At 40.2% G+C, this 22,996-nt stretch overlaps 1 long non-coding RNA gene across 2 annotated transcripts; it reads right to left on the reverse strand.

Annotated features, from left to right (window-relative positions):
• Window positions 1-375: 375 nt before the first annotated feature.
• Window positions 376-19,955, reverse strand: LOC118552516 (uncharacterized). 2 transcript variants are annotated; one of them, XR_013448741.1, is made up of 5 exons: window positions 19,758-19,955; window positions 5,906-5,987; window positions 4,819-4,855; window positions 3,402-3,567; window positions 376-498 (listed from the first exon to the last, which is right to left on the reverse strand). It is a non-coding gene; the product is annotated as an uncharacterized LOC118552516 (long non-coding RNA). The 2 variants fall into 2 exon arrangements; XR_013448742.1 differs by lacking the exons at window positions 4,819-4,855; window positions 5,906-5,987.
• Window positions 19,956-22,996: the final 3,041 nt, after the last annotated feature.

The raw sequence follows: 22,996 nt of genomic DNA on the forward strand, positions 1-22,996 counted from the left end.
TCCGACAACCCTGGGATCATGACCTGAGCCAAAGGCAGACACTTAACCAACTGAGCCACCCAGGCACCCCTAAGCAACATATTCTTAAAGAACTAATGGGCCAAAGAAGAAATTACGAGGGAAATTTTAAAATATTTAGAGACGAATGAAGCAAAACCACAACATATCAAAACTTAAAATGGGATGCAGTGAAAGCAGTGCTAAGGGAAAATTTATAGTCATAAACACATTAAAATAAAAGGAAGATCTCAAATCGGCATCCTAACTTAACAATTTAAAAAACTAGAAATTCAGATGGATTTTCCATCCAGACTATGGATTTCTGTATCAATAATGGGTTTTGCTGCAGTAACAAACAATACCAAAATCTCAGTGCCTAATATAATAGAAGTTTATTTCTTATTTGTCCAAAATTTACTACAGGAAAGAGAAACTCTCCCAAGAAGTTATCTTCCATGTGTTATCTCAGAAATCCAGGCACGGAAGTGGAATTGTCTCCTGCACCCGAAAACAGAAGAAAAAATTAGTGATCAGTAGTGATGGTTATCATAGAATCCTATGAAATCTTCAAAACTTGAAATAATTTGAGTGAACCAGTGTTCTTAACACCAAATAATCCTAAATAGAAAATAAAGCATATTGCTGGGGGATTCAAAAGTAAACATAACCACCATTTTTTTTTAATTTTTATTGTTATGTTAATCACCATACATTACATCATTAGTTTTTGATGTAGTGTTCCATGATTCATTGTTTGTGCATAACACCCAGTGCTCCATGCAGAATGTGCCCTCTTTAATACCCATCACCAAGCTAACCAATCCTGCCACCCCCCTCCCCTCTAGAACCCTCAGTTTGTTTTTCAGAGTCCATCGTCTCTCATGGTTCATCTCCCCCACCAATTTCCCCCCCTTCATTCTTCCCCTCCTGCTATCTTCTTTCTTTTTTTTTTTCCTTAACATATATTGCATTATTTGTTTCAGAGGTACAGGTCTGTGATTCAAGAGTCTTGCACACTTCACAGCACTCACCATAGCACATACCCTCCCCCAATGTCTATCACCCAGCCACCCCATCCCTCCCACCCCACCCCCCACTCCAGCAACCCTGTTTGTTTCCTGAGATTAAGAATTCCTCATATCGGGGGGCGCCTGGGTGGCTCAGTCATTAAGCGTCTGCCTTCGGCTCAGGTCATGATCCCGGAGTCCTGGGATCGAGCCTCACATCGGGCTCCCTGCTCCGCGGGGAGCCCACTTCTCCCTCTCCCTCGCTCCCCCTGCTTGTGTTCCTGCTCTCGCTATCTCTCTCTGTCAAATAAATGAATAAAATCTTAAAAAAAAAAAAAAAAAGAATTCCTCATATCGGGGCGCCCGGGTGGCTCAGTCGTTAAGCGTCTGCCTTTGGCTCGGGTCATGATCCCAGGGTCCTGGGATCGAGCCGCACATTGGACTCCCTGCTCGGCGGGGGGCCTGCTTCTCCCTCTCCCACTCCCCCTGCTTGTGTTCCCTCTCTCGCTGTGTCTTTCTCTGTCAAATAAATAAATAAAATCTTTAATAAAAAAAAAAAAAAGAATTCCTCATATCAGTGAGGTCATATGATACATGTCTTTCTCTGATTGACTTATTTCGCTCAGCATAACACCCTCCAGTTCCATCCACATCGTTGCAAATGGCAAGATCTCATTCCTTTTGATGGCTGCATAATATTCCATTATATATATATATACCACTTCTTCTTTATCCATTCATCTATCGATGGACATCTTGGCTCTTTCCACAGTTTGGCTATTGTGGACATTGCTGCTATAAACATGGGGGTGCATGTACCCCTTCGGATCCCTACATCTGTATCTTTGGGGTAATTACCCAGTAGTGCAATTGCTGGATCGTATGGTAGCTCTATTTTCAACTTTTTGAGGAACCTCCATACTGTTCTCCAGAGTGGTTGCACCAGCTTGCATTCCCACCAACAGTGTAGGAGGGTTCCCCTTTCTCCGCATCCCCGCCAACATCTGTCATTTCCTGACTTGTTAATTTTAGCCATTCTGACTGGTGTGAGGTGGTATTTCATTGAGGTTTTGATTTGGATTTCCCTGATGCCAAGTGATTAAACATAACCACCATTTGCCTAGCACTTTACAAGTCACTTTCACACACATAATCTCTTCTGATACTCATGCTGAAACTACAAGTTAGATGCTATTATCAATTATAATAATTGGCATTTCTCTTGGGCAAGTGTTTTTATTTTTAATATGGATTATTATTACTAGCCTTTCCTGTGACTTAAGAAATCTCCAAAGTTAGAAAAAAACTTTTTCACTGATATATTCTCAAATATTTGTTTTACTTACATTATTTAATTTCTGACTTTCTGCAAAATTGTCTTAATTATTTTTTATTTTTTATTTTGGGTGTATGTGGTGTGAAATAGGGAGTCCAATTTCATTTTTGTCCATATGAACAAATAAGTTCCCAGTTCCATTTATTGAAAAGATATTTTTTTTAAAGATTTTATTTATTTGACAGAGAGAGACACAGGGAGAGAGGGAACACAAGCAGAGAGAGTGGGAGAGGGAGAAGCAGGCTTCCCACAAAGCAGGGAGCCCGATGCGGGGCTCAATCCCAGGACCCTGGGACCATGACCTGAGCTGAAGGCAGACGCTTAACAACTGAGCCACCCAGGCACCCCTATTGAAAAGGTTTTAAAATAAGCTTTTAGAAGTAAAATTTCCTTCTGTATTTGTCTGGGTTTTTTTCTTTATTTTTTTTAACCATTCATCTATTCTCTATCCAAGTCAATATAAAGCAAGATTCCAGTATTACATAGCACCACCAGTGCAATTATTTTCTCTTTGAGTTTGAGTTAATCTGGCACAGCTAGGAAACCGCTTCAAAGAATTGTTCTGATCATTTTGTTGACTTCCCAAGAGCAAAAATTATGGGCAGACAGTAACATCCAATCATAACTCTTTCCTGCACAAGGCATGTTCAATGGGCAAAAAGTCATTTGCAGAAAGTATGAAAATCCAAGACTGTTAACAATAACTTGTTAGAACTAATCTTATTCAGCAAGATGAACATATTAAAATCTAATCTATTCCTTATTCAGCTAAGGCTGACTAATCTTCTAATGAGAAAATATAAGAAAACACCATCCATAACATCAAAAAGCTGTAAAACATGTAAGCATAAATCTAACATGAAATATGTAAAAACTATATTTTTAAACTATTAGGCTTTCCTCAAGGACATCAAAGAATAGAAAGACAAGCCATATTCGTGGATGACAAGGCTTAACACTATAAATACGTCAGTTCTCCATCAGAGTACTCAGTAATTCAGTGTAATCTCACCCAACAGCATTATTCTTGAATTTGACAAGCTGATTCTAAAATTCACCTGGAAGTGGGGCGCCTGGGTGGCTCAGTTGGTTAAGCATCTGCCTTCAGCTCAGGTCATGATCCCAGGGTCCTGGGATGGAGCTCCGCAATGGAGTCCTTGCTCAACAGGGAGTCTGCTTTTCCCTCTCCCTCTGCTGCTCCACCTGCTTGTGTGCTCTCTCTCTCTGCCAAATAAATAAAAAGATCTTTTTTAAAAATCATAATTATATAACACCACCCACATATATATAGACATATCTAGAGAGAGAGAGAAAGAGAAAGAAATGTGAGAAGAAAGAAAAATGTAATAGTGGTATCTTCTGCTTGGTGGTATTATAGTGTACAATGAAAAACAATTCCTTCTATTTTTCTGATTTTCAGAAATTTATATAATAAATGTGCATTGTTTTAAAATGAAATAAATAAATTTTAAAATAATAAAATAAAAGTAAAATTCACCTGGAAGAGAAAACACATAGAAATAGCTTAGAAAACTCTGAAATATATCTTATTGCATCATACCATTCTACAGCCAGAGGTGCCATATCAAAGTAAAACCCCAAAGCCATTGTAAGTTAAAATATGGTATTGGTTCTGGAATAAATGCATAAGGTCAATGAAAACAATACTGATTGGATACACAGAAATCTGGTATTTCCATCAGAAATAATTTCTTTTAATGAAAAAGCGAATACTTTCTTTGATTCCACTTCCCCCACCAGTGCTCCATTTTTGCTTCCTTTTTGCAAAACAGTTTCTAAAACAGTTGTCTGCATTTGCTGTGCTCAGTTCTGCTCTTCCCACTGTCCTTTAAACCCATTCCAACCAAGCATTTGCCCCACCCCATTCCCCATTCCACCAAAACTGTTTTCATCAAGGTCACCAAGGATACATGGTTAACTCCAATAGTTGTTTCTCAATCTTCATCTTAAGTGATTCTCAGCAGCTTTTGACATTTGACCACTCCTTCCTGGAACTAATTTGTACATAGGCCTTGGGGACTCTCTACTCTCCTGGTTCTCCTTCATCCCAGTCCCTCCTCCTTGTTTCTTTTGTCAATCCCTTCTTTTCTCTCAAGCTCCTAAGGAGGATCCCAGAGCTCAGTCTTTGGGCCTTTTTTTTTGCACTCTGTTCTTCGGTGGTCTCAGGGCTATAAATATCATCTATATGCTGACAAAGCCAAAGTTTATATCTCCATCCCAGATGTCCCTCTTGAGCTCCAAACTCAGATATTCAACTGCCTGCTCAATGTCTAACAAGTACCTCAAAACAAGTATGTCTAAAACAGAATGCCTGGTGGCTCTCAATCTTGTTTCCCACAGCTTGCCCCATCTCAGCCTCAAGCAGACAATAAGGCTAGGTCAGGCCAAGGCCTGACTGATGGATCAGTAAAGATAACAATAAGCCACTTTTAGGTTAAGACGTTTATTACTTACTTAGATGGCAAAACTAAATTTCCACGTGGTTCTTATCCTGCAAATCAAAAAGGATGAATTGAAAAAAGGGAGGCAGGGGCACCTGGGTGGATCAGTCAGTTAAGCGCCTGGCTTCGGTTCAGGTCATGATCCCGGGGTCCTGGGATCAAGCCCCGCATTGGGCTCCCTGCTCAGTGAAGAGCCTGCTTCTCCCTCTCCCTCTGCCATTCCCTCTGCTTGTGCTCTCTGGCTCTCTCTGTCAAATAAATAAATAAAATCTTAAAAAAAAAAAGAAAAAGAAAAAAGGGGAGGCAATATTCTAGACTAATAGATGAGGCAATTTTAGTCTATAGCTCTTGGGGGTGGGGGTGGAGGGGCAAGAAAATTCTATACCTCTTCAGAACCTGGGAGACCACAGAAACTGGTTCATGATGGCCTCCTAAAGGAAGAAGAAAGGCAAGCAGAAAATGGCCCCAGTGCAGCTCTTCACAGACCTCCCATATTCTCTGTTCTGGGAAGATCACAGGCATTCTGCCAAAACTCAGACAAGCTGTTGTTCAAGCCTTTGCCTGTGTGGTCTATGTGGCAGTGCCAGGTGGCCAGGGCACCATAGTGGAAATGTTCTTACACATTCAGTCAATAGCAACACTGTGTGATCTGTCGACATGGGGCATATTGTCCCATTCTCCCACCCTTACCTCTCTGAGCTCATCTCCTTCTCTTTGACCCCTCACTCCTTCTACTCCTGCCATGCTGGCCTCCTTGCTGGTCCTCAGACATACCAGGCACACTTCCAGCACATTGGCTGTTCCCTCTAACTGGATTAGAGTTCCCCCCAGATATCTTCAAGACTTATTCTCTCACCTCCTTCAAATAAGTGGGGTATCACATGAGTCTCTATATTCAACTTCACAAATTCTCTTTACCATGTTTCTTCTCCCTAATTTTCTGCCTTTGCCCTCAAGAGAATGAGGAAGGTAGCAGGGTCTCCTTAATCTCCCATGCCCCACATGGCACCCAGGATGGTGGCTCCTCTCTTCCCAACACAATCTCCCAGACCCATCGCTCCAAATCTTTCCCCCACCCCCCACCTGCACAGAGAAGTTACCTCTGTCTAAACCTCTCCAATTTGCTTGATCCACCACATTCAAAGGAACTGGCCACACAGGATCTACCCTTCTGAGAAGGTTCTGGGAAGTACAAATAACATAATATTGTTTTTCCATTACACTTATTGCTGATAAAAGTTCCACCTGAATGTCATTCCTAGCAATCTGATTAAGCCTTTAGTGTCTGAAGCCAGACTAATGGGGTTAAAATCCTATCTCTATACATGTTTGACCTTAATTAAGCAAGTTATTCTCTGGACCTCCTTGTCCTCATCTGGAAAACGATGGCAATAATAGTACTTACCTCTTGGAGTTGTTGTGATGATTAAATGAGATTAGTAGATGTCAAAGTGCATGTAGTGAATATTCAGTCAACATTAGCTATAATTATTCTACCCACTGTGTCTTGGGTTGACCAATGATATGGCTAGCACATCCCCAATGATACATAAAGGGTATATTGGCCTCAAAGCTGCCTGTTGCTCTCTCAGAAGCATTCTAGATGGTTCCACATGCTCCTTCAGTTGTCCAAACAGAGATCCAAACTTCGGGCAGGAGAAAGAAACAGTCGCACCATATGCTTTGCGGGAGTCTTAGGTATTCCTCCCCAAGATCACACTAAAACATGGTTGGCAGAGGTCACTTGCAGGGCAGAGACAAACATGCACTACCACTGCCCCTGAAATACTTCCTTCTGTTTCCCATCCTTGAAAGAAGAAGTGGTTCAGGACCTGACCTGAGCAGGACTGAGATAAGATTACTAATTTCTGGAATAGGACAGAAGGGAAGTTATACTTCCTTCACATGAAAAGAACAGAAGGAAAACAACCATAAACTCTTTTATCTGATATTTTTGCTTCTAGAGGAAAGGGATAGACACAAATATCAAAGGGCTAAACCTCTCCCCATTTCTGGGGAGTAGGTCAGATATGTCCTAAGATACATGACTCTGTTCAGTCCCTGACAGTTGAGCCAAGCCTACGAAGCCACTGTAGTTGTTTTTTTTTTCCTCCTGATTGTATTAACATACAGAGTATTATGAAAATATTAAAGAAAACAAGAAAAAGCAACATGCAGTCCCACTTCCATCATATATCAGCTTTTCTGCACTCACTCCCAGCACAGATACAATTTACAAATTTGTCATGATAGGGTAGGTTTAATTCTGTATCATGGTTTTGTTATATAACATTTTAACACAAATATTTCATATTTATACCCATTTTAATGTGTATAAAGTATTCCATTGAGTTGAGAAATTTTAGTGATTTTAGGCAGTGCTGCATTAAAAAATTGTCTACATACAACTTTTTGCTTCTTTGGAATTCTTTTTTATGGATATAATTTTTAAGATGAAATGACTCAGGCAAATTAGATGTACACTCTGCGGCCTTTTAAATGACTCTCCAAATGGGCTGTACCACATGCATCCCATTTTGAGGCCAACATTTTACAGTGCTTTATAGTTTCAAAACATTTTATAAATTTTATCTCAACCACGCTGGCAGGTTGATCTAAATTCCACCTCCTGGGGCAGATACTTTATAGTAGGTTAACTCCAGCTCCCTCTCCCATGCCTCTCTCCAAGAGAGAGACTAGAAAAGCTGCTTACAGGATTCCCCAGCCTGCCTTACCGCCAGGAGTGGCCATGTGATCCCACTCTGACCAATGAGATGTAAGGGAAACCTTGATGGACAAAGAGGATGACATTTCCCCTCCCTGAACCTTCTTCCTGAAATGTGGAAGTGATGACTGGAGCAAATTATGTTGTGAAGGAATAGAGGTCACAGGAAGGGAATGAAGTCTATTCACAGAGATACCATGAGGGAGCCACACAGCCCCTGGGAGAGAAATGGAGAGTGAGTGCTGGAGCAGCCTGGATTCTGTGGGTGCTTTCCAGTTTTAGTCCAGCTCCCACACATCCTCATACCTGTTCCCCATGTCTCCACACCAAGCCCCTATTTTCTTGTAGAAATTCAGGTAGGTGTCTATTCTTTGTAAACAGTCAAGCCTGCTGGTATTACAGCAGTTCTTACAATGTGTAGACCATGTTGGTGGACTCAAAAGATAGAGGCAATTAGGGGTTTTGTTCTTCCTGTGCCACACTAGAAGCCCATTGATTGCTGTCTGAACTACTTGTATCCTGCTGAGCATGGCAGGATGAGGCAGACTGCAGATGATTTCAAATTTTTTTGTTCTTTTATCAAAATACACCCCCAATTTCTGGCTACCTAAGGCCTAGGATCAAGAGGGAGAAGGGTTAGCATTAGACTCATCTTTATACCCTATTTGAAGCAGCATCAGTCAGTAGAAAATCAACCCCTCTATGGAGATTCAAACATAAATATACCTGGTCTGAGTTAGCCATTGGAAGCCACCCAGCATCATGGTTAAGAGCATGTCAGTTAATCTGGGTTCAGTTGCTAGCTCTGCTTTCTACTAGCTGTGTGACTTTGGGCAAGTTAACTTACCTCTCTGAGCTTCGTTTTCCTTATAATTGTTAAACCTTAAAAATAGAACAGTCAGTTATTTTACTAGCAAAAATAGGTTTATTCGAGAATAGCACAGGATTGCAATTTCGGATATGGACACTATGATAAAACCACAGGCAAGTACAACAAACAAAGGATGTTATTTTATAAAACAGGAGAAGACTAGGAAGGATTGTTTTGAACAAAAGTCCATTGGAGAGAAACAGAGTTCCAGGCGATGACAGTTTCCCATTGGCTGAATTGCAGGGATGGTCGATTTCTTGTAGGGGATGCAGTATACATCTTTCCCTGTTGAGCCCTATAATTTATAACTCTTTCCTGTTGAGGATTCTTCTGTTGGGGTCTGTAATTAACAATTCTTCCTGTAACTGAGGTTGAGTGGTATAGCTTCCTCTTCTAGCCTCCCACTCTAGCCTCCTGACTCTGCTTTAGTGAGATCTCCCTTTATTAATTTTCACATAATTGGAAATCTTATTACTTACTCATAGTGGAAATTTTTGTTTTAGGCCACTCAATATCCATTCTTCCCTTGTTTTGCTAATAGCAGCCAATTTCCTTTTGATCAATTACCCCTGTACCGTTGTATACATTTCTTGGTGAGACAGTAAATCAAGGTAAGTTAAGGAGCCTTACCCCACCCCCATCTTAACTAAATGAGTAGCCTCTTGACCAAAGTAAGACCAAATGGACTCTCTGCTTTTTTTAAAGATTTATTTATTTATTTGAAAAAGAGAGAGAGAGCACATGGGAGCGGAGGGAGGGACAGAGGGAAAGAGAGAATCCCAAGCAGACTCCCCACTGAGCACAGAGCCCAACAGGGCTCCATCTCAGGACCAATGAGATCATGACCTGAGCCAAAATCACGAGTCGGACGCTTAACCAAGTAAGCCACCCAGGCGCCCCTGGACTCTCTACTTTATTTTTTTTTTTAAGATTTTATTTATTTATTTGACAGAGACACAGCGAGAGAGGGAACACAAGCAGGGGGAGTGGGAGAGTGAGAAGCAGGCTTCCCGCTGAGAAGGGAGCCTGATGCGGGGCTCGATCCCAGGACCCTGGGATCATGACCTGAGCCGAACGCAGACCCTTAACGACTGAGCCACGCAGGCGCCTCTGGACTCTCTACTTTTAATTTGAATTTTGAGCACAGTGATGCAAAGGCAGAAAATTAATATTTGGCTTCTTTCTCTCCTGTCAGGACTGCCAAAGTCACGGTTTCTGTCCTCTCTGAGTCTGCTTCCCTTCCATCCTATGAGCCACTATATTTCCTTCCAGTAAATTTCATTTTTTGCTTGTTAGCCAGAGTCTGTTTCTGTTGGTTTTACCCAATAAGCCCTAGCTGATACGTTACTTAACAACCAAAATAAACTGTAAAGATTAAATAATGTAGGGTACCTGGGTGGCTTAGTCAGTTAAGCGTCTGCCTTCAGCTCAGGTCATAATCCCAGGGTCCTGGGATCTAGCCCCTCATCCAGGGTCCCTGCTCAGTGGGGAGTCTGTTTCTCCCTCTTCCTCTGCCCCTCTCCCGCCACTCGTGCTCGCTCTCTCTCTCTAAAAACAAGATTAAATAATGTATGTGAAAAGCTTAGCACAGCACATGGCATGTAGGATGTACCCAACAAATGGCAATTTGTATTGGTTGAGGCTGAGGTTTCACTGCTATAATAAGATGCAAAAATCACAAAACCTTAAACCAGACTGCCTTATTGACACTCCAGGGAGGTTAGACAGGTTCCACAGGATTAGAGAGCCAGGCTCCTTCTAGCAGGTTGCTCTGTTATCCCAAGGTATGTCTTCATCCACCTCATCACAGATAGCCTACCACCATGTCGAACTTCCCACTGGCAGGAAAAATAAAGAATATGCCTCTTTCCTTTAAAGGTGTGACCCAAAAGCTACACCTATTTCCCTTCCCATCTCATAGGCCAGAACTTAGTCTCACATAGCTGCAAAGGAGGTTGGAGTTTAAATTCTGGAAAAAATTTGGGGCGCCTGGGTGGCTCAGTCGTTAAGCATCTGCCTTCGGCTCAGGTCATGATCCCAGGGTCCTGGGATCGAGCCCCGCATCGGGCTCCTTACTCCGCAGGAAGCCTGCTTCTCCCTCTCCCACTCCCCCTGTTTGTGTTCCCTCTCTCGCTGTGTCTCTCTCTGTCAAATAAATAAATAAAATTTAAAAAATAAAAATAAAAATAAATTCTGGAAAAAATTAGAGTTTAATTTCTAAAGAAGAAAATAGATACCAGGAGACAACTAGGTGTCTCTGCCACATTATCATTAACATTACATTAAACATCCTCTGGTTACAACATCTTGTACAGTTTGGCAAATAACCATGATCCTTGACCTGATCTTGTATCATTACTGTCACATTCAGCTTCAGGGTCTCCATTTTCAGGGTTTTACAGACCTAGGGGTTTGGGGAAAGGCTGCATGTATAAAAGCCTTCCTCCAGAAAAGTTCTGTGCAGCTTAAATAAGACCAAGAAACAGGGAGATGGAGACTTCATGGTTCCAAATGAAGAAACACATGTAGAGAATGGGTTAAGCCTGGAGAGGCCAAGTGAGTTGGGCATTTCCCCCTCCAAGGGACTCCTCAGCAGGGAAGGGGACCATGGTAAAGCTGAATATCACCCCCAAGAACACCTTGAACCTCAGATCCTGAAGATCATAAGAGATGGACCCAGTTTGCACCAGAGTGAGACTAGGGACACCTCTGACTACCCTTAGGCAGCCAGGCACATGTGAGGAACCCTCTGCTATCTCTCCAATTCTTTCCTCCCAGTGTCTCACCCTGGAAGAGCTAGCTTTCAATTAGAAGACAAAAGAGGATCTTGGAAATCAGTGCTTTGTCTGTAGTGTCATTTGCAAATATCTTCTCCATTCTGTGGGTTGCCTCTTTGTTTTGTTGACTGTTTCCTTTGCTGTGCAGAAGCTTTTTATCTTGATGAAGTCCCAAAAGTTCATTTTCACTTTTGTTTCACTAGCCTTTGGAGATGTATCTTGAAAGAAGTTGCTGTGGCTGATGTCAAAGAGATTACTGCCTATGTTCTCCTGTAGGATTTTGATGGATTCCTGTCTTACATTGAGGTCTTTCATACATTTTGAGTTTATCTTTGTGTATGGTGTTAGAGAATGGTGGAGTTTCATTCTTCTGTATATAATTATCCAATTTTCCCAGCAGCATTTATTGAAGAGACTGTCTTTTTTCCATGGCATATTTTTTCCTGCTTTGTCAAAGATTATTTGACCATAGAGTTGAGGGTCCATATCTAGGCTCTCTATTCTGTTCCATTGGTCAAAGCACCGATTTCCAAGGTCTATAAAGAACTTCTCAAACTCAACACCCAAAAAACAAAAATGAAGGGGGGAAAATCAGAGGGGGAGATGAACCATGAGAGACTATGGACTCTGAGAAACAAACTGAGGGTTCTAGAGGGGAAGAAGTGGGGGGATGGGTTAGCCTGGTGATAGGTATTAAAGAGGGCACGTACTGAATGGAGCACTGGGTGTTATACGCAAATAATAAATCATGGAACACTACATCAAAAACTAATGATGTAATGTATGGTGATTAACATAACATAATAAAAAAAAGACAAATAATCAAGTCAAAAAATGGGCAGATGACATGAACAGACACTTCTCAAAAGAAGACATACAAATGGCTAAGAGACACATGAAAAAATGTTCATCATCATTAGCCATCAGGGAAATTCAAATCAAAACCACATTGAGATACCACCTCACACCAGTTAGAATGGCAAAAATGGACAGGGAAAGAAACAACAAATGTTGGAGAGGTTGTGCAGAAAGGGAACCCTCTTACACTGTTGGTGGGAATGCAAGTTGCTACAGCCACTTTGGATAACAGTGTGGAGATTCCTCAAAAAATTAAAAATAGAGCTACCCTATGACCTAGCAATTGCACTTCTGGGTATTTACCCCAAAGACACAGATGTAGTGAAAAGAAGGGCCATTTGCACCCCAATGTTCATAGGAGCAATGTCCGCAATAGCCAAACTGTGGAAAGAGCCGAGATGCCCTTCAACAGATGAATGGATAAAGAAGATTGGTCCATATATACAATGGAATATTACTCAGCCATCAGAAAGGATGAATACCCAACATTTACATCAACATGGATGGGACTGGAGGAGATTATGCTAAGTGAAATAAGTCAAGCAGAGAAAGTCAATTATATGGTTTCACCTATTTGTGGAACATAAGGAATAGCATGGAGGACATTAGGAGAAGGAAGAGAAAAATGAAGGGGGGAAATTGGAGGGGGAGATGAAACATGAGAGATTATGGACTCTGAGAAACAGACTGAGGGTTTTAGAAGGGAGGGGTTAAAGGGATGGGTTAGCCCGCTGATGAGTATTAAGGAGGGCACGTACTGCACGGAGCACTGGGTATTATACGAAAACAATGAATCGTGGATCACTACATCAAAAACTAATGATGTATTGTATGGTGACTAACATAACATAATAAAATAAAATAAAATTTTAAAAAATAAGACAAAAGAGGAAAAAAAGAAAAAAGAAGAAAGAGGAGTGAAAGAGCAGATCACACCCCTGTCACCTCAAAGTCTCTAGAGCTAGAAATAGACCTTATATGGTATGGTGAATTATGTATATATGTATCTTTCCCCCAGACTGTTCATTCAACAAATATTTACTATGTCTCACTTGAGAGCAGGGAATATGTCCTGTTCATGGCTCTATCCCAGGACCCAACTATATTTGGCTGGGGCTTAGGAAATGTTGTTTAAAGATTTTTTATTTATTTATTTATTTATTTATTTATTTATTTATTTATTTATTTTAGAGAGAGAGCACAGGGGAAGGGGCAGAGGAGAGAGAGAATCTCAAGCAGACTCTATGTGGAGCCCAACGCAGGGCTCGATCTCAGGACCCTGAGATCATGACCTGAGCTGAAACCAAGAGTCAGACACTTAACTAAGACACTCAAGTGCCCCAGGAAATGTTGGTTAGATGAACCACATCAGAATTTTGATTTTGTGTTGGACACTTGTGGTTGCCTCCCCAGCATCCAATTTCCATCTTCCCAGCAACTCTTTTGTTTGTTTGTTTGTTTTTATTTAGATTCCAGTTAGTTAACATGCAGTGTAATATTAGTTTCATGTGTACAATATAGTAATCCAACAATTCCACATCACCCAGTGCTCATCACAACAAGTGCACTCCTTAATCCCCATCATCTATTTAACCTTCCCAGCATCCAATTCCTTCTTCCCACAAACTCTTAATTTCTATTTGGAGAACTATGGGGTTTAAGGTTCACCACCAGCTCCAAGTGTAGAGCATATGAACTAAGTTAAGCCAATCCCAATCCATATATTCCATACCCCTGACTTCAGCAATTGGTTTAAGTGTGAACATGTGACCTAAGCCAGACCCGTCAAAGTGGATCTGAGGACAAAGATGTTTTTTCTCTTTCCAATGTAATGCAAAACCTGGAACCACTGCAGACATTTTTGCTACTGTGAAGAAAGTCCACCTGAGAATAAACCAACACAGCATAAAAGCAGAGCCAGATCCCTCTTACAAATGTGAAGCTCTGGATCAAACCACACCGGAAATGCTCTCTACATCTGAACTTTGCAGTTGAATGAGTCAATAAATTCTTTTCATTGCTTAAGTCATTGTGGGTGGAATTTTTTATTTGCAACTAAAAGTATCCCAGCAGATACAGAGATATTAAGTTTTATACAGTGGAAGAAATCCAAGCTGACATATGATACAGACTAACAGTTTCCAAAAGTCAATCCAACACAAATAAAACAATGGGATGTATGTAAATATACATGAATTTTCAAACAGTCCAAAGAAAAAGCAGAGAATGTTGAGGGCTTATTTAACTGTACTGGACAGCTTGCTGCCAAATTTGGATAAGAAGAAACAGTTCAACCCTCTAGGTGCCTTCTTTAAAATATTTCAGTATTTCCCTAACACCAACAATTAAAAGCCAAACTCTTTAGTCCCTGATAATTTAGTCCATAAATAACTTTCAGCCTCATTGCTAGCCATTTATAGTCCAAGCACACTACATCAGTTACACTTGGTATGCCCTATGTAATAGCCAGCATTCAAGATGGCCCCTTTGATCATCCTCTCTAAATATTCATTCACACCCCTTCCACACTGAGCCATGGCTGGCCTGTGTGACCAATAGAATATAACAGAAGTGAAAGTGTGTGACTTCCAAGGCATTTCAGCTTCTGCCTTGCTCCCATGGATTACTCTCTCTGGAGTCTCAAGGAAGCCACCCACCATGCTGTTAAGGACATATAAAATACCCTGTGAAGAGGCCTTGATGGAAAAGAACTGAGGCCTCCCACCAACAGCCAAGACCAACTCACCCTCTGTGTAGTGAGCTACTTTGGAGATAAATCCTTCAACACTAGTCAAGCCTTTAAATGACTGCAGCCCTGGCTGACATCTGACCACAAGCTCTTTAGCTCACATTGAAAAATCCTTTCCTGGGTCATATGCCAATGAAGCCTAAGTAAGCTGTAGTGGGTGGTTCCATAGTGTCTTTTGCTTTCCAAAAGAATTAGTCTGCAGATGGAAAAGTGTAAGAACTATTGCAATAGAGAACTGAAGCAATAATGTAGCCCAAAGCTGAGTGCTTGCAACATGGTGGGGGGGAGGGAAGGAGGTTAAATTTTGACAGCATTTAGAAAGAAGGAACATCTGGTTTCTGACACTTCCTGTTCACAGATAGAACAAGAAGTGTGTGGGGGGGGTGGGGGGTGTTAAGAATTTATTTATTTATTATTCATTCATTCTTTTATTTATTTATTTTTAGAGAAAGAGAGAGAGCCAGCAGGAGGAGGGGCAAAGGCAGAGGCAGAGAGACAGTCTCAAGCAGACTCCATGCTGAACGTGGAGCCTGACATGGGGCTTGATTTCATGACCCTGAGATCACAACCTAAACTGAAATCAAGAGTCAGATGGTTAACTAACTGAGCCATCCAGGTGCCCCAGAAGAAGTGTGGTTTAAGGGATCCACCAGTAGTGTTGCTGGAGGGCAGATGGGTAGGGAGATGTAATTGGGTGATGGGCATTAAGGAGGGCACTTGAGGTAATGAGCACTGGGTGTTATATGCAACTGATAAATCACTAAATTCTATCCCCTAAAACTATGTTAACTAAACTGAATTTAAATTTTAAAATTTTTAAATAAATAAATAAATAAGGATCCACCAGTGATGCTAGAAAAGCCATAACTTGGAGTCTTTTTCCAGAATCTTGATAATGAAAGTTATTTTGAGAAGAGAGAACAAGAAGTTCTTAGAGGTAAGGCACTGAGTCTAGAAACAAACTGAAATTTGAGAAGTGGTTCGAATGATGTCCAATTAGAACCTGGGAGAGAAAGGTGGATCTTGGAAAGATTTAGAAAGTAGAAAAGGGAGGACAAGTTCAGATTTAGTTATAGATATGGGAATGAACTAATTGATCTGAACAACACAACTAGAAAGGCAGCCATTGTAGACATATGTGAAGATTAACTTTCAGAAATAAAATACAGTTTTTTTAAACACTGAAGCACATTTTACAAGAACCATTCCAATTTTATGCCACAAAAGACAAGAAATGAGGCATGCCATATTCTCTGATCATGATACATTAAGGCAAAAAATAGAAAATATCAAAAATGGAACTAAAAATGCCAAATTTTGAAAATTGAACATTTTAAGAACATAGAACAAATAGTGAACACATAGTATGATAATATATTTTTAAATAATAATAATAGGGGCGCCTGGGTGGCACAGTCAGTTAAGAGGCTGCCTCTTGATTTTGGCTCAGGTTGTGATCTCAGGGTCAAGGAAGGAATCCCATATCCAGCTCCGTGCTCAGCACAGAGTCTACTTAAGATTCTCTTTCCCTTGAACGCTCTTACACTATTGATGGGAATGCAAACTGGTGCAGCCACTCTGGAAAACAGTATGGAGGTTCCTCAAAAAGTTAAAAATAGAGCTACCCTGGGGCACCTGAATGGCTCAGTTGTTGAGCATCTGCCTTTGGCCCAGGTCATGATCCCAGGGTCCTGGGATCGAGCCCCACATCAGGCTCCCTGTTCTGAGGGAGGCCTGCTTCCTCTCCCATTCCCCCGCTTGTGTTTCTTCTCTCACTGTGTATCTCTCTGTCAAATAAATAAATAAAATCTTTTAAAAAATATATAGCTACCGGGCGCCTGGGTGGCTCAGTTGGTTAAGTGACTGCCTTCGGCTCAGGTCATGATCCTGGAGTCCCGGGATCGAGTCCCGCATCGGGCTCCCTGCTCAGCAGGGAGTCTGCTTCTCCCTCTGACCCTCTCCCCTCTCATGCTCTCTCTCTCTATCTCATTCTCTCTCTCAAATAAATAAATAAAATCTTTAAAAAAAAAATATATATATATATATATATAGCTACCTACAACCCAGCAAGTACATTACTCAGTATTTACCCGAAGGATACAAATATTGGGATTCAAAGGGGCACATGCACCCCTAAAGTTTATAGCAGCAATGTCCACAATAGCCAAAATATGGAAAGTGCCCAGATGTCCAGTGACAGATGAATGGATAAAGAAGATGTGGTATATATATATACAATGGAATATTACTCAGCCATCAAAAAGAATGAAATCTTGCCATTTGCAATGACACAGATAGAAGTAGAGGGATTATGCTAAGTGAAATAAGTTGGTCAGAGAAAGACAAACACCATATGATTTCACTTATATGTAGAATTTAAGAAGCAAAACAGATGAACATAGGGAAAGTGAAGGAAAAATAAAATAAGATGAAAATAGAGAGGGAGGGAAACCATAAGAGACGTTGAACTCTAGGAAACAAACTGAGGGTTGCTCTAGGGGATGTTGGTGGGGGGATGTGGTAACTGGGTGATGGGCATTAAGGAGGGCACTTGATGTAATGAGCACTGGGTTATAAGCAGTTATAACAGTTATAAGCAACTGATGAAGTACTAAATTCTACCCAGTAACTAATAATACAGTATAAGTTAACTAAACTGAATTTAAATGAAGAATTTTAAAAAGAGAGAGAGATTCTCTCTCCCTCTCCCTCTGTCCCTCCCCCACTCTCTTTCTCAAATAAATCTTTTTAAAAATAAAATAATAATACCAAAAAACTAATTACAGCTGACACTGATTGAGCATTTACTCTGTGCCAGTTCTAAGTGTGTTAACTCTTCTGATCTTCATAGAAATCCTATGAAGAAGATATTATTACCCCCATTTTCAGATGCAGAAACTGAGGCACATAAAAGTTATATAATCATATACCAAGTTTTTACAATGGAGCTTATTATCTGTTGGTATGCTTTGGGTTACAAATAATAAAGATCCTAATTCAAACAATAACCAGTATATCATATCACAGATATGATCTTTCAGAGGTGGATTCCAGAGCTAGGCATTCAGCAGCTCAGTGGCATTACTAAAAAACTGAGTGATTTCAGGGTGCCTGGCTGGCTCAGTTGACAGAGAATATAACTCTTGATCTTAGGATCATGAGTTCAAGCCCCATATTGAGTGGGGGCTTTTATTATACAAAAAATAATAATAATAATAAAATTTAAAATCTTCCTCAACCCTATAAAAATTTTTAAAATAAAATAAAATTATAAAAACAACAACCCAGTGATTTCATGTCATTTTTTTTAATTCCATGATTATGTTAAACAGAATTGTTCTCAAGTTCCTCTTTACAAAGGTTCTCCTTGCTTCCTCTTTTCTATATGAAAATGAAGCTCAGGGGCGCCTGGGTGGCTCAGTCGGTTAAGCGGCTGCCTTCCGCTCGGGTCATGATCCCAGGCTCCTGGATCGAGCTCTGCATCGGGCTCCCTGCTCAGCAGAGAGCCTGTTTCTCCCTTTCCCTCTGCCTGCCGCTCTGCCTACTTGTGCTATCTCTCTGTCAAATAAATAAAATTTTAAAAAATCTTTTAAAAAAATAATAATAATTAAAAAAAAAGAAAATGAGGCTCATTTGCCTAAAATGTTTAGCTTTCACAATATCTAGTACTGCAGTTTGTTTAGCCTCTTGCTAGGCCCTTACAGCCGAATTCATGAATTCCTCATTTCTTCATTTTTTCATTAAAATTTGGTATTATGTATTAAGCAACTATTATGTGCCAGGCATTGGAGATCAGAAGTAAGCAAAGCATGAAAAGTCCCTGCCCTCCTGGACCTTTCTACCATTGACCCTTGAACAATACACAGGTTGGGGCACTGACTGCCACACACCCAAAAATCTACATATAACTTTTCACTTCCCAGAAACTTAAATACTAATATATATATATATAAATACCAAGCCTTACTGACAATATAAACAGTCAAATAACACATTTTTGTGTTATATGTAGTATATACTGTATTCTTACACTACAGTAATCCAGAGAAAAGAAAATATAGGAAGAGGAAATACATAAGGAAGAGGAAATACATTTACAGAAATATATATATATATATATATTTATTGAAAAAAACTCTGGGTATAAGTGAACCCATGCAGTTCAAACCTCTTGTTCAAGGGTCAGCTGTATTTGGGGAGTGTAGCAGATACTGGCAGCACCCTGCCCTCAAATCCCTCAGATCCTAACACCCTAGAACCTGCAGGACAACTTCCAGAGGAATGTTAGGCCCACAACCCATTAAGCCAAAAATGCAAAAAAAATTAATGCCCATCTCACCCCCAAAGCAGCTCTCAACCAATAACTTTCAGAAGTTGGAATATAAATACCCTAGCTCCCTCGCAAATTAGGTGGGATAATTCTAAGATATATTTTTCATTGTTTCCCAGCATTTCCCCTCTGGATTAATGTCCAGTCACCCACTGAGGTAGCTGACTTAACAATGCATTCTTTGTACAAAGTTTCAGTTATACAGGATGAATAAATTCTGGAAATTTAATGTACAGCATAGTGACTATATTTAATAATATGATATTGTATACTTGACACCTCCTAAGAGAGTAAACCTTTAATGTTCTCACCACACACACACACACACACACACACACACGCACACACACAAAGAAGACGACTATGTGAGGGGTGCCTGGCTGGCTCAGTCAGAATACCGAGCAGCTCTTGATCTCAGGGTCATGGGTTTGAGTCCTGAGTTGGGTGTAGAGATTACTTAAATCAATAAACTTAAAGGAAAAAAAGATGACTGTGTGAGATGATGGGTATGTTAATTAGCTTGATTGTGTTAATCATTTCACAATGTATACATATATGAAAACATCTGTACATTATAACTATATACAATTTTTATTTACCAGTTATACCTCAATAAAGCTGGAGAAAATTTTTTAAATGTACCTTTTATTGGTTGCCTTTCCTCTCTGCCCCTCTGCCAGTGATCCCAACACCTCTCAAACAAACTCCTTGTACCCAAATCTTTGTCTCAGGGTCTACTTCTGGGAGAACACAACCCAAGGCGGATACAGATGATAAGCAAGAGAGAGGAAACTGCTTCAAGGAAGTCCAGTGCCCCAGCTGTGAAATGCAGCTGAGAGGTAAAAATGAAAAAAAAAGTGCCCAACAGATTTAGCAACATAAACCTGACCCTGTAAAAGGTCATTGTAGAGGCATGGGGCATGTGGAAACCAGACTGCTGTGGCTTGAAGAATAAGTTTTAAAAAAAAGTAGATGTGGTCTCTACACCAGGAAGAGGAAGAGGTGATGGCCTTGGTGGCTGTGGCCACAGAAGACAGAGATAGATAAGATGCACAGATACCCCACTGTATGGAGCATCTAATATGCCTGGACATACTCAGGAGATTTAGACAACTGGTAAGGAGGTTGGCAACTGAATTAGTGGTAACCACCAAGATAACTAAGAAAAAAAAGACAATTATTAACTATAGAGAAAACAAAAAGTTACACAAGAGAGAAAAACTAATCAGAATATATTACATTGCTTGGCCATGAATAGCATTTACATAGTCATAATAATGTAAAGTCAGAACATCAATTTATTTTTTTTAAGATTTTATTTATTTATTTGAGAGAGAGAGAGCATGTGCACAAGCAGGGGAGAGGGGCAGGGAGCCCAATGTGGGACTCAGTCCCAGGACCCTAGGATGATGACCTGAGCTGAAGGCAGACGCTTAACCAACTGAGCTACCCAGGCACCCCAGAACATCAATTTAATCAAAAATAAAACTTTAATTGTATTGGGAGGATGGAAGAAGGGAGGAGTGGTAAAACAAGAGAAAGCCCACCTTCCATAGCAAGAAAGCCTGATAGATCATGCCTAAAAGTTGAGAAGTCACATTATATGTGTGTTGCTTACAGTTAGGAAAATAAATGCCAAAATTAGCAAAAGTGATAGCCTGGGGTAGGCAGAGAGGGGACCAAGGGACTGTAGGTTTTTGTACAAACTTTGTAGAATCATTTGGCTCTTTTTTTTTTAAGATTTTATTTATTTATGAGAGAGACAGAGCACGCGCACAAGTCGGGGGTGGTTGGGTGGGCGAGGGAGAAGCAGGCTCCCTGCTGAGCAGGCTCAATCCCAGGACCCAGAGATCATGACCTAAGCTGAAAGCAGACCCTTAACTGACTCAGCCACCTAGGCACCCCCTAAGCATTTGGCTCTTAAACCAAGGTTCTTCAAACATTTCTGAATGTAACCACGGTTTAAAAAAAAAAAAAAAAAAAAGAATTTTACTTTACAACCCAGTCCATACATATGAATATTAGAGGGTTTGTGAACTGGTGGGATCTCTAATACACTGCTGGTTAGTGTGAAAACTGAAAGAACTACTTCTGAAACACAGGTTCGAACACTGCATATCCTGCCCAACAAGTCTATTTTTACATATTTGTTAAAGTAAATTTAGCACATATGCACCAGGAGACACATGCAATAATATTCGTATTCTCACTGTCCATAATGACTAAAAACTGGAAATAATCCAATGTCTGTGATAAGAGAACAAACAGACACAATACATAAATAGAATATTATACAGCCAAATGGAACACCATGGATGAATCCTAGCAACACAATGTTAAGTCAAATTAGCAGGTCCCTGTATTGCATGCTAAAGAATAATTGTTGAGGGCGCCTGGGTGGCTCAATTGGTTGAGCAACTGCCTTCGGCTCAGGTCATGATCCTGGAGTCCCTGGATCGAGTCCCGCATCGGGCTCCCTGCTCGGCAGGGAGTCTGCTTCTCCCTCTGACCCTCCCGACCCTCCCCCCTCTCATGTGCTCTCTCTCTCAGTCTCTCTCTCTCAAATAAATAAAAATAAAAATCTTTAAAAAAAAAAAAGAATAATTGTTGATTTTGTCAGGTGTGATGATAGTAATATGATTACATAAAAAAAAAGTCAACAGTTTTTAGAAATGAGTACTGAAGTATGTATAAGTGACTGTACAAGTAAATTTTTAATTTATTTTTTTAATTCAAGTATAATTAACATACAGTGTTATATTAGTTTCAGGTATAAAATATAATGATTCAACAATTCTATACATTACTCAGTGCTCATCACAATAAGTGTACTCTTAATCTCCTTCACCTATTTCACCCATACCCCTACCCACAACAAGTACAGTTTTTGACAACTGAATTATAGACTTTATTAAGATTATTTTTACAAATTTGTATCTCCTAATATGGAAAGGCCGCTTTTTACTTTAACACGTGCTTTGCAAATTTACATCCCCAATAGGAAGGGCTTTGGTGAAATGATAAGATGTCAGATTTGCTTTAAAGTATTCCAGGGAGGTTGTGGTTCATATATACAATGGAATGTTACTCAGCCATCAGAAAGGATGAATACCCACCATTTGCATCAACATGGATGGGACTGGGGGAGATTATGCTAAGTGAAATAAGTCAAGTAAGGAAAAATAATTATCATATGGTTTCACTTATACGTGGAACATAAGGAATAGCATGGAGGATATTAGGAGAAGGAAGGGAAAAATGAAGGGGTGAAATCAGAGGGGGAGATGAACCATGAGAGACTATGGACTCCGGGAAACAAACTGAGGGTTTCAGAGGTGAGAGGGGTGGGGGGATGGGTTAGCCCAGTGACGGGTATTAAGGAGGGCATGTATTGCAACAAGCACTGGGTGTTATACGCAAATAATGAATCATGGAACACTACATCAAAAACTAATGAAGTACTGTATGGTGACTAACATAACATAATAAAAAAATAAATAAATAAACAAATCGCAACATGAAAAAATAAATGAATGAATGAATGAATAAATAAATAGTACGTAAGTAAGTATTCCAGGGAGGGGTGCCTCACTGGCTCAGTTGATAGAGCATGTGACTCTTGATCTTGGGGTTGTGAGTTCAAGCCCCACATTGTGTATATTTAAAATAAATAAATAAAGTATTCCAGGAAAAAAAGAAAGAAAACTGATAGGTGAAGCAAGAGTGGCAAAACCTTGTTAATTGTTGAAGCTGGGTGATGGGCATATTGAGGTTCATAATATTCCTCTTCTCTCTGTTTTGTGGGTTTGAAATTTTCACAATAAGAAAAATTTTAACAAACAAGCCAGTTCCCAGAAGATAGAACATTTTCATGCCACATT

This window comes from Halichoerus grypus, chromosome 6 (assembly GCF_964656455.1).
Source record: "Halichoerus grypus chromosome 6, mHalGry1.hap1.1, whole genome shotgun sequence".
Classification (NCBI taxonomy): domain Eukaryota; kingdom Metazoa; phylum Chordata; class Mammalia; order Carnivora; family Phocidae; genus Halichoerus; species Halichoerus grypus.